The sequence below is a fragment of the Psammomys obesus genome, unplaced genomic scaffold (assembly GCF_907164565.1).
Source record: "Psammomys obesus unplaced genomic scaffold, mPsaObe1.curated_primary_1811, whole genome shotgun sequence".
Classification (NCBI taxonomy): domain Eukaryota; kingdom Metazoa; phylum Chordata; class Mammalia; order Rodentia; family Muridae; genus Psammomys; species Psammomys obesus.
In genome coordinates this window covers 4,636,809-4,649,308 of record NW_026585987.1, presented here as the reverse complement: position 1 = coordinate 4,649,308, position 12,500 = coordinate 4,636,809, and the positions used below count along the sequence as shown (strand labels likewise).

The following is a 12,500-nucleotide window of genomic DNA, read 5'->3' as shown; positions in this document are numbered from 1 at the left end:
ATCCTTTTTGTTCAGCTCAAGTTTAGAAAATCATATTGGTGAGACTTTATTGGTGTGGCTTCTGACATTACTAGAAGACACACTGTCACAGCACATTTCCTGATCCAGCTTTCACAGTCTTTCATGGCCCCTCTTCCACATGTTCTTTGAGCCTTAGGTGTTGGTGCAGAAAGTCAACCATACACACAAAGAACCACAGGCAACTGGGGATGCTGGGAGTGGGTGAAATAGTCTTTAGCATGCCAACTGACTATCCAATACCAAGTGGTCAGCCCTAAACACATATATGCAAGTAACACTATATAGACTGAACATGTTTGTATTTAGGAATACAGGTATTTACATGTACATTTATGAATATAACAATAATTATTGAAAAAAGAGGCTATGAATTTGAAGTAGAGTCAGGTTATATGGGAGAGTTTAGAGGTAAGAAAGGGAAGGGATAAAGGTTGTACTTATATCCCCCAAAATTTAAAAATTAAAAGAAAGAATGACAGGCAAGAATGAATAAAGAAAGAATGAAGGGAAGAAGGAGGAAGGGAGTGGTGGAGGGAAGGAGGGAGGAAGAGAGGGAGGGAACAAAAGATTCCAACTACTCAGTATATGGAAGGAACCGGATGGGAGACTGCAGTTTACTCCATGTAAAAGGTACAAGAAGAGTGAACAAGGACAGCAGTGCTGATAGAAGAAATCCAGATTCTACTGCAAAAGTCTGGATTTTGTGGCAGTGGGAAGGAGAGAATGGCTTGTTCCTGCATTTCTTAAGCAGGTGGCAGAGATGATGAAAGAAATGGTGACAAGAAATGGTGGAAAGCCATGAGCTTCTGCTAGGACACTTTTGTGAAGGGCTTTGTGGTCCATTAGGTATTAGTGGCACATGCTTTGCTTACTGCCTAAGTGTGGAGGGCAGGAGAAAAGGCTGGGTTCGGGATCCCGACTACAATGTACTGGGGAGAAATACTGCAAATGTGATTTTTTTCAACCTCTTGTACCTGCAGGTGGCTTCCATTGTCTTCATTAAAAAATATGAACAGAAACCACTGAGGGCTCATTGCCAGAGGTGCTAAATTTACTACTCAGAGTGAGGTGCTTAGAAAAGCTAAATCGGTGTCTCCTAGGAGTTTGCCACAAATGTTGGATCTCAGAGCTCATTCCAAACCTACTGAACCAGACTGTGCACATGGGCCTCCCACAGATGATCCTGGTGCTCATTAGAATCTGAAGGGCATTTTGTTGTAGATTAAGGAGACAATTTCGAGATAATCTTTTCATGTCATCCTGTCACTTTCTAGTAAACCATGATTTTAAAATGTTGACAGTATTGAACCCCTCCTATGATGTAGTTTTTAAAATATTGAAGCAAGCATCTGGCCTACTTCGATTGTATTTCGTTTATCTTTAACTGTTCTATTGCTAGGCAATAAAATATTCAATATCCAAAACTAAACTAAGTGAAAAGGTTATATTTTCATCTTGAAATCTCACATGGACTAGCTCATGACTAACAGTTAGCTGGCAACTGATGTAAATAACAATGAGTTGCTCTCACCAGAACAACAAAATTTAATTACTAGCTTCACACTTACTCATAGTGAGGCAACAGGAAAGAACAGTTGCAAGAAATTCTCTTACTAAGGAGCCAACTACCTACCCTGACCCTTCTATACCAAGAAGCTTTAAAACCAAATCATCCGATACCAGGATTCTTGCCAGATGGGCAATCACAATAAACACTCTAGATCCCTCATGTAAGACTCAGTATGAATCCACACAAGATACAGTACTTTCCTACAGGACAGTTTACTTCTTTTAAGTGCCATCTGTTTTTTTTTTTTTTAATATTTTGATATTAGTATAATTTCATAGTTTCCCTCTTCCCTTTTTTCTCTCTAAACCCTCCAAAGTACACCCAGTTGCTCTTTTTCGAATTCACAACCCTCTTTTCCTTTGATTGTCGTCGTGGTTGCTGTTGCTGTTGCGTGTGTCTGCACATGTCCAATCAGTCTGTATAATGTCACTGTATGTGTGTTTTCAGGACTGACCACTGGTATTGAGTAACCATTGGTTTTCTCTTTTCTGGTGAAGACTTATTTCTCCTGCTCTCAGCATTCCTCGGCTGCCTGTGGCTCTTTGTGTAGGGCTGAGTCCTCCTTTGCTTTCCTCTAGTTATTGTGGTAGAGGGCTCAGAAAGTTACAAGAACTAGAGGAACAGGGAGTTGGCTATGAGAATCCCACATCTAGAAATGTGAAGAGCTACACTCATCCATCTGAATCTTAATAACTTAAAATCTGACTTAGAACTACCATGTCCATAGCTATAGGCTTGGGGCTTTTCTTTATAAGCAAAATTTATTATATGTATTTCTTGTTTGTTTGTTTGTTTGTTTGTTTGTTCGTTTGTTTGTTGTAGTGCTGGAAATTGAACTTAGGGCTTTCCATATGCTGGGCAAAACCTCACCACTAAATTTCTGGCCCACATTCCAAAATTTTGTTATAATTTTTGTTCTTACTGTTTAGTTTGAACAATGAGTAGAAAAGTTTTAATAATAATATGACAAGTAAATGTTTGATTCTGTGCATTTTCTGCTGAATTTTTTAGTTGTATAAAATTTATTCATTCATTTATTCCATGAACCCTGTTGATTGGAAGATACTTTTTGCAAGTGCTAAGTGCTGTGAATAAGATATCCTGGCTTCAGGGAGCTCTCAGTCCTATGGCAACTATCAGCAACGTTGAAATTTTCTTCCATGGGCAAAATAAGATTACATCAGCGTAGAGCCAGGTGCCTGCAGGAGAACAGGCAGATAATTGTCTTTTTAAATGTCCAAATACGCTATTGAATAGAGAGAGGGAATTTGAGATCTGCTCTTCAAGTTGCCCTAATTATAAGCATTGTGTGTACTTCGGGGCTGGGCTCCAATTGGCTGATGAACAGAAGCCTTCCTTGTTTTACAGTACTGAAGAGAAGTGGGGTAATTAAGCTCTGCTACCATGTGAGGTTCACAGTCATTGTCGAAATGACTTGCTAGACATAGACCATAAACAAACTACCAACACCATTCCTCTCTGCGCTCTCCTCTTGCTTCTGGATCTCCTCTCTGAAACAGTAAGACTCCAGAAGCTGGAGTGTTTACAGGACTCCAAGAGCCTGAGCACTTAAGTTCAGACATCAGAGCTAGGCTTGAGTAAATCTCTTAAGTCATTAGATATTAACATAATTGACAAGTAGGCTTTCCATTTTGAACAAATAGAACTCTTCTGGGCATGGGACTCTTGTCCATGTAAATTCCTCCCCAAGTTCCACATCAGCAGCACAAGAGACCTGTTCTCCCGGGGGCAAAGCTTCAGAAGCGCTGAGAAGACACCATATCCCAGCTACACAATACTCAGCTGCTTAGTTTCTTTGAAGCCCTCACTTTTTAAAAAGGAAGAACTTTGCTGTCATCTTTGTTCAGCTCACGTTTGGGCTATCATGCTGGCGAGAATTTGTGGGTGTCGCTTTCTGATATTACTAGGAGATTTGATCTCATCACAAACTCCCTGACTTTCAGTTCTTACAGTCTTGCTGTCCCTCTTCCACAATGTTCCCTGAGCCTTAGGTATGGGAGCATTTTGTAGGTGTATCTACCTGGGTTGGCCTCTACAATTCTACATTTTGATTTGTTGTGGATTTCTGTAATGGTCTCTATCTGTTGCAGGTAGAAATTTCCTTGATGAGGGGTGAAAGTCACACATATTTCTGTGTATGTGGAAAATATTTATAGCTTGTTGTTAGTTGGTTTAGTAAATTGGTGGTTGTAGATTCTCTTCTAAAAGCCATGATGTCACTAGCATGAGTAGATAGCTAGTTTCCAGACCGGGCACAGTTTCCCTCTTGTTGAGCAGATCTGAAGTCCAATGGACATGCTAAAGTGGCCATAGATAAACCCACAAGGCCTCAACTCTACACACTATAGGCAACTGAGGAATACTGGGAACTAGAGAGGCAGCCTTCCCCAGAGAATAGCACACCAACTGGTTGTCCAGTGCAAAAAGGTCAGCCCTAAAAAACGTACATACAAGTGACATCATGCAGACTGAGCAGGTCATATTTAGGAATATATGTTTTATACATTTATGTATGGCAACATTTAGCTATTACACACATATATATGTATACACAGATGATGTGTATGTATATCAGGTATATAGGGCCCATAAATTTAAAGGAACAGGGAGGGTTCCTTTAATGAGGGTTTAGAGGAAGAAAAGAGAGAAGAGAAATACAAATTTGAAAAAGAAATAACAAATGTACCTGCTAATAAAATCCTCTGAGAACTAAGCAGTATACTAGATACCAAGCACATCTCCTTAAACATAGGGAATTCAATTCTGTTATCATCCTTGTTGTTAAGGGTGGAGGATGTATTAATTCTTCTAGGGCTATTGTAGGAAGTTGGCTTAACACACTGTAAATTTAGTCTTTCAAATTTCTGGAGCTTGGAAATCTAAGATCAAGTTATTGCCAGGTCCATGCTTTCTCTCCTAGCATCTGGTGCTTTCCAGCAATGCTTGGCTTTCCTTTGCTCGCAGGAAAGGTTAAGGTCAGTCTATGTCTCTGATATCCTCCCAGTGAATGACTCTCTTCCCTCTTGGCGCATGTTTCTCAACATGGCTGTCTTCTCTCTCTGTGTGTCTGCCTCTCTTCTCTTCTCAAAAGGACAGCACTAGTCATGTTCTATGAAGAGCCTACTCTACTCTACTGTAGAATGCCTTCATCGGAACTCACAGCATAGTCACAGCACCCTATCTCCTAATCCGATCACACTCAGCAGGTAGTATTTCAACTGATGGGTACATAAGCCTTTGTCCTTATGGGGCCTCCTAGATGTTCTTCATATCCTCACTAAGATTATACTAACCTTAGTAGAAAAGATCCATCCACTATCAGGCTCAGCAAGTGATGCAGTAGTAACACAGGCTTCGGGGGCAGAGATGGAAAGGATATTTTTGAACCAGTATGAGCTAAAGAAGTTCTGTGAAAAGGTAGGATGCAAGCCAAGTCTTCACACTTCCTCTGTCTTCATCCTTGCTTGTAGGAACTCCAGAGCACTCACATAGTTATGGAAAAGAATGGGTAGCAAGGAGCTCCCCAAAATTTACTTTCTCTGTTTTCTTATCAGCTGTGAGCTCTTTAGATGTAAAGAAATGTGAGAAGTCGTGTGACATCTAGGTTTGCATGCTGGACGCTGTTCTAAGAACAGAAACATTGCTTATTCTGAACAGCCGCCCACTGTTGTACAGCTCAGCCCCCATGGAGAGCACCTTCCACTCTGGTGGGCGCATGGGAGAAGAACACAAAGGGATATCACACAGTAATGATATTCAGGCAAACCAGACACTCTCTTCACAGAACTTTAGAAAACTTAAACAAAGTTTCTGTCTGTTAAGAGAGATTATTATTTGGATTCTCAACAGGCCCTATACATCAACATGAGAAAAGCTCATATGAACTCACAGAGACTGAAGCAGGATGCACGGGGCCTGGAAGGGTCTACACCAGGTCCTCTGCATATGTCCCATGGCTTCCAGTCTAGTGTTTTTATGGGATTCCTGAGTGTATGAACGAGTGGTGCCTTGATTCTTGTGCCCTTTCTTAGTCTCTTTTCCTTCTGATGTTTTTTCCCCTGGCCAACTCTGATGTGATAGTTTTTGTTTCATCTTATTTTATTTTGTTATATATTTTTTAAAAGTAGAATTCATAAATCTAGCAGAGACAGATAATTTTTAAAAAAATGAACACAGGTTTCAGTCAGTAAAATAATTTCTAAGGAAATAGAGAGCATACATGCCCCTGTAATCTGAAGATGAAAAACAGCAGCAAAAAGCACAGGCTCAGAGTCAAGAAAACATTCTAGTTGCTGACTCTTCTTTCTACACAGGACAGTGCACTACTTGTTGGTGGAAACATTTTTTTCTTCAAGACTATTGATATATTAGAGTTCCCTGTAAAGAAAAAAGAAAGGAAGTGCCCTGTGCTTCCAGAGGCACTCAAACAAATCTGAAATAATTTCCCCTTCTTGAAGGAAAAAATTGTGACTTGAGCCTCACTGAATTCTTTCTAGAAGTGAATCCCTTCTCTTTTTTAAAATTTGTTTATTTTTTTATTAATCACAGCTTATTCACTTTGTATGCCAACTGTAGGCTCCTCCCTCATCCCTTCCCAATCCTGCCCTCCCTCCCTTTTCTCCACCCATGCCCCGCCCCTAGTCCTCTGATAGGAGAGGACCTCCTCCCCTTCCATCTGATCCTAGTCTATCAGGTCTCATCAGGACTGGCTTCTTTGTCTTCCTCTGTGGCCTGGTAAGGCTGCACCCCACTCAGGGGATGGTAATCAAAGAGCAGGCCACAAAGTTCATGTCAGAGACAGTCCCTGTTCCCATTACTATGGAACCCTCTTGGACACTGAGCTGCCATGGGCTACAGCTGTGCAGGGGTTCTAGGTTATCTCCACGAATGGTCCTTGGTTGGAGTATCAGTCTCAGAAAAGACCCCTGTGGCCAGATTTTTTTTTCTCTCTTTGTGGAGTTCCTGTCCCCTCCAGGTCTTTCTTTCTATCTCCCTCTTCTTTCATAAGATTCCCTGCACTCTACCCAAAGTTTGGCTATGAGTCTCAGCATCTGCTTCGATACACTGCAGAATAGAGTCTTTCAGTGTCCCTCTGTGGTAGGTTCCTGCCCTGTTCCCTATTTTCTCCCTCTTCTGATGTCCACCTGTTTGCCTTTCTGAATGAGCGTCTTAGCCAGGGTCCTCCTTCTTGCTAGCTTCTTTAAGTGTACAGATTTTAGTATGTTTATCCTATATTATATGTCTAATATCCACTTATAAGTGAGTATCTACCATGTGTGTCTTTCTGCTTCTGGGATACCTCACTCAGGATGATCATTTCTAGTTCTCACCATTTGCATGCAAATTTCATGATTTAAAATACTACTGTAGCATGTGGTCCAATTTGTTTGGAATGTCTCTTGGAGAAGTATGTGTATAAAAGCTAACACATGTCTATAATCCTAGCACTGGGAGGCTATTTGCAAGTTCAAGGCCAATAAACCTTTTCTAAAAAGGTGGGGACAACATAACTGTATATATGAATGGCCTTTTGTATAATCTATTCTAATTTTCTGAGTCTGTGAGGAAAGCAAGACAAAGAAAATTAGCTTTTGTCTCTGTCTGGAGCTCCAAAACAAGAATTAGACTTCAGGAGGGAAGCATTTGTTCCTGTCTCACGTTTTCATCTACATAGTTCCAAATGGAAGAGAAGATACTATGTCTGTATCACCCTCTCTACTGAAAAGTGCTCAAGAAACAGTTTAGCTGGCTGAGTGCTGGGCACTCTAAACTGTGCAATAATGAGCTCTCAAGTCAGCGCTTCTTGCTATACAGATCTAGCTCTCACACTTATCCAGTTGGATAATACTTTGCAAGCTCTTCGCTGCTGTAGACTTTATTTCTCTCACTCATGAAATGTAAAAATCAATCAGTTGATGCAGATGAAATGAAGGCAAATGTATAGAATGATGTTTGAATCTGTTGCCCTGACAGTGCTGCATAGCAAAACACCTCTGTACTCACAGTTTAGGACTATAGTCTTTTTTCTCTCAATATAAATAAGTCATTCAATGCTCTGTTGATTCACAATAGCTTTGGCTATTAGCTTCTAGCTTCTAGCTGAAGGTTGTGTATTAAGTTGCGTCAGTGTCTCCTATCACCTTTGTCTGGAAGCTATGTGAACACGTTTTTTTACTGGGACAGGCTCAAACTCCTGTGAACCCAGTGACTCTCTAGGAATCTTATTTACTAACATCTCTAAGCAAATCATGGAGCTGAACCCCAAAACAAAGAGTGTGTGGAAGCCAGGCGCTGTGGCACACACATGTAATCCTAGCTTTCCAGGAGACAGACATGGGTAGATCTCTTTGAGTTCGAGGACAGCCTAACTTACAATGTGAGACCAGGACCAAGACTACACAGAAAACCCCTGTCTCGAAAAATCAAAAGAGGAAAAAAAAAAGAAGAAGAAAAGAAAAGAAAAGGAAGAAATGACTATCCTTTGCCTACCAGGCAGCCATGGAATAATGGAAATACCTAACATGACCACACAAGAATGAAATCAGTTTAGCACCAACACTCTACAATGTCTGATACATGATGACTTATTGAATATCTACTATTATGAGTTGCCTTGGATCCTTTCTTGGTAGATACAGAAAGTATTAATTATATTAATAGAAGTTGTACATTTCACCTGAAAAACATAGGGTTTGGATTTTTAAAATTAACTTAATTTTTTATTTTATTTTATTTTATTTTATTTTTTTGTATTTTATTTTTTTCTTATCAGTTACATTTTATTAACTCTGTACCCCAGCCGTGTCCCGATCCCTCATTCCCTCCCAGTCCCTCCCTCCCTCCCTCCTCTCCACCGTGCCCCTTGCCAAGTCCACTGATAGGGGGGACCTCCTCCCTTAACTAAAGTTTATTCACTTTGTATCCCAGTTATAGCCCCCTCCCTCATCCTCTCCCAATTCCACACTTCCTCCCTCTTCTGCTCCCATGCCCCTCCCCCAGTCCACTGCTAGGAGAGGTCCTCCTCCCCTTCCATCTGACCCTAGCCTAACAGGTCTCATCAGGACTGGCTGCATTGTCTTCCTCTGTGGCCTGGTAAGGCTGCAACCCCATCAGGGGGAGGTGATCAAAGAGCTAGCCACTGAGTTCATGTCAGAGACAGCGCCTGTTCCCCTTACTAGGGAACCCACTTAGAGACTGAGCTGCCATGGACTACATCTGAGCAGGGGTTCTAGATTATCTCCATGCATGGAGTATCAGTCTCAGAAAAGACCCCTGTGCTCTGTTGCTCTCCTTGTGGAGCTCCAGTCTCCTCCAGGTCTTACTATCTCCCCCTTCTTTCATAGGATTCCCTGCACTCTGCCCAAGTTTGGCTATAAGTCTCAGGATCTACTTTGATATGCTGCAGGAGAGAGTCTTTCAGAGTCTCTCTGTGATAGGCTCCTGACCTGTACCCTGTTTTCTCCCTCTTCCGATGTCCATCCCATTTCTCTTTCTGAATGAGGATTGAGCATCTTACCCAGGGTTCTCTTCTTGTTTAGCTTCTTTAGGTGTACAGATTTTAGTATGTTTATCCTATGTTATATATCTAATATCCACTTATAAGTGAGTATATACCACGTGTGTCTTTCTGATTTTGGGATACCTCACTAATGATGATCTTTTCTAGTTCCTACCATTTGCATGCAAATTTCATGATTTCCTTGTTTTTAACAGCTGAGTAGTATTCCATTGTGTAAATGTACCACAATTTCTGTATCCATTCCTCAACTGAGGGGTATCTGGGTTGTTTCCAGTTTCTGGCCATTACAAATAAAGCTGCTATGAACATGGTTGGGAAAATGTCCTTGTGTAGTTGAGCATTTTTTGGATATATGCCTAGGAGTGGAACAGCTGGATCTTGAGGTAGGACTATTCCTAATTGTCTAAGAAAGCACCAGACTGATTTGCAAAGTGGTTGTACAAGTTTACATTCCCACCAGCAGTGGAGGAGGGTTCCCCTTTCACTGGAGGGTTCCTCTCCAACATGTGTTGTCACTTGAGTTTTTGGTCATAGCCATTCTGATGGGTGTAAAATAAAATCTCAAGGTCGTTTTATTTTGCATTTCCCTGATGACTAAGGAGGTTGAGCATTTCTTTAAGTGATTCTCTGCCATTCAATATTCCTCTGTTGATAATTCTCTATTTAGCTCTGTACTCCAGTTTTTAACTGGATTACTTGATTTGTTGCTGTTTAAAGTCTTGAGTTCTTTATATGTTCTGGATATTAGCCCTCTGTCAGATATAGGGCTGGTGAAGATTCTTTCCCAATCTGTAGGCTGTCATTATGTTCTGACAATAGTGTCCTTTGCTTTACAGAATCTTCTCAGTTGCCTTTGGATTTTTTTAACTTTTATTAATTACACTTTATTCACTTCGTATCCCCCCATAAACCCCTTCCCTCCCCCTTCTTCATGCATGACCCTCCCCAAGTCCACTGATAGGGGAAGTCCTCCTCTCCTTCCTTCTGATCCTAGTCTATCAGATCTCATCAGGAGTGGCTGCATTGTCATCTTCTGTGGCCTGGTAAGGCTGCTCCCTCCTTAGGGGGAGGTGATCAAAAAGCAGGCCAATCCGTTTATGTCAGAGGCAGTCCCTCTTCCCATTACTATGGAACCAACTTGGACACTGAACTGCCATGGGCTAAATCTGTGCAGGGGTTCTAGGTTATCTCCATGCATGGTACTTGGTTAGAGTATGAGTCTCTGGAAAGACTCCTGTGTTCAAATTTTCTGATTCTGATGCTCTCCTTGTGGAGCTCTTGTCCTCTCCAGATTATACTATTACCCATAAGATTCCATGCACTGTGCTTAACAGTTGGCCATAAGTCTCAGCATCTGCTTTGATAGTCTGCAAGCAGAGCCTTTCAGAGACCCTCTGTGGCAGGTTTCTAGGTTGTTTCCTGTTTTCTTCTTCTTCTGATGTCCACCCTCTTTGCCTTTCAGGATGGGGATTGAGCATTTAATCAGAGTCTTCACTCTTGATTAGTTTCTTTAGATGTACAAATTTTAGTAGGTTTATCCTATATTATATGTCTATATGAGTGAGTATATACCATGTGTGTCTTTCTGTTTCTGCAATAGCTCATTCAGTATTTTCCTTTCCAGTTCCCACCATTTACCTGCAAATTTCATGATTTCCTCATTTTTCATTGCTGAGTAATACTCCATTGTGTAGATGTACCACAATTTCTGTATTCATTTGAGAGGCATCTGGGTTGTTTCTAGCTTCTGGCTATTACAAATAAAGCTGCTACAAACGTGGTTGAACAAATGTCCTTATTGTGTACTTGAGCTGCTTTTGGATATATGCCTGGATGGTATAGCTGGATCTTGAGGAAGCATTATTCCTAGTTGTCTGAGAAAGTGCCAGATTGATTTCCAGAGTGGTTGTATCAGTTTACATTCCCACCAGCAATGGAGGAGTATTCCCCTTTCTCCACAACCTCTCCAGCATGTGTTGTCACTTGAGTTTTTGATCTTGGCCATTCTGATGGGTGTAAGGTGAAATCTCAGGGTCGTTTTGATCCTTAAAAGAAAAATCCTCAACTTCATATGGAATAACAGGAAATCCAGAATTGCTAAAACAATCCTTTACAATAAAAGATCTTCTGGAGGTATCTCCATCCCTGATCTTAAGCTTTACTATAAAGCAACAGTAATAAAAACTGCATGGTACTGGCAGAGAAACAGAATGGTGGATCAATGGAACCGAACAGAAGACCCAGAAATAAACCCACACACTTACAGACACCTGATATTTGACAAAGATGCCAAAATCATACAATGGAAAAAAGATAACATCTTCAAAAATGGTGCTGGTCTAACTGGATATCTACATGTAGAAAAATGCAAATAGATCTATACTTATCATCCTGCACAAAACTAAATTCCAAGTGGATCCAAGACCTCAACATAAAACTAGACACATTAAATCGGTTAGAAGAAAAAGTAGGGAAAAGCCTAGAACTCATTGGTACAGGAGAAAACTTCCTGAACAGAACACCAACAGCACAGGCTCTAAGAGCAACAATCAATAAATTGGACCTCATGAAACTGAAAAGCTTCTGTAAAGCAAAGGACACTGTCATCAAAACAAAATGACTGCCTACAGATTGGGAAAGAATCTTCACCAACCCTGTATCTGACAGAGGACTAATATCCAGTATATATAAAGAACTAAAGAAGCTGAAAAGCAACAAACCACGTAATCCAATTTAAAAATGGGGAACAGAGCTAAACAGAGAATTCTCGATAGAGGAATATCGAATGGCAGAGAAACACTTAAGGAAATGCTCAACCTCATCAGCCAACAGGGAAATGGTTTGGATTTTTAAAAACAACATTGTTACTAATTCTTTGAAAATTTAATTTCATATACTTTGAACATTTTTACCCTCTCTCCCCAATTACTCCCTAATCAACTTCTCCACGATCCCATCCCTTCTCCCTATTCAAGGTTGAGTCTTGTTTTTTGTTTGTTTGTTTGTTTTTCCTCACTGTTCAGTACTATTTATGTTACCCAACTGCTGAGGCCAGAGGAGCAAAAGCTAAAACTTAGAGTTCCTGGAAGAGCAGTGCAGAGAGCAACACAGACTCTCTAGGTTCTTTTTACAGAGAAAAGAGAACAATTTTGTTTTCTAGTTTGGTATATTTAAAGGAAGAACAGGAGTTACTAGGAGTGCCAGGTCTTATCTACAGCTTTAGAGATCATAAGGTCTCAGAGCTATCATAATTTCCCCCCAAACCCACACCTGCAAGTATTTCCCTTCTGGCTATCATATTGCCAAGTAGTTTTCTACAGAGGTGTGTGTGTGTGTGTGTGTGTGTGTGTGTGTGTGTGTGTGTGTGTG

The 12,500-nt window shown here is 40.8% G+C and overlaps 1 protein-coding gene across 2 annotated transcripts in view; it reads left to right on the top strand.

Moving 5' to 3' along the window:
* The window catches only part of Adamts12 (ADAM metallopeptidase with thrombospondin type 1 motif 12), a 290,333-nt gene that overhangs the window by 276,703 nt on the left and 1,130 nt on the right, over positions 1 to 12,500 (top strand). The gene's annotated exons all lie outside the window — the stretch shown is intronic.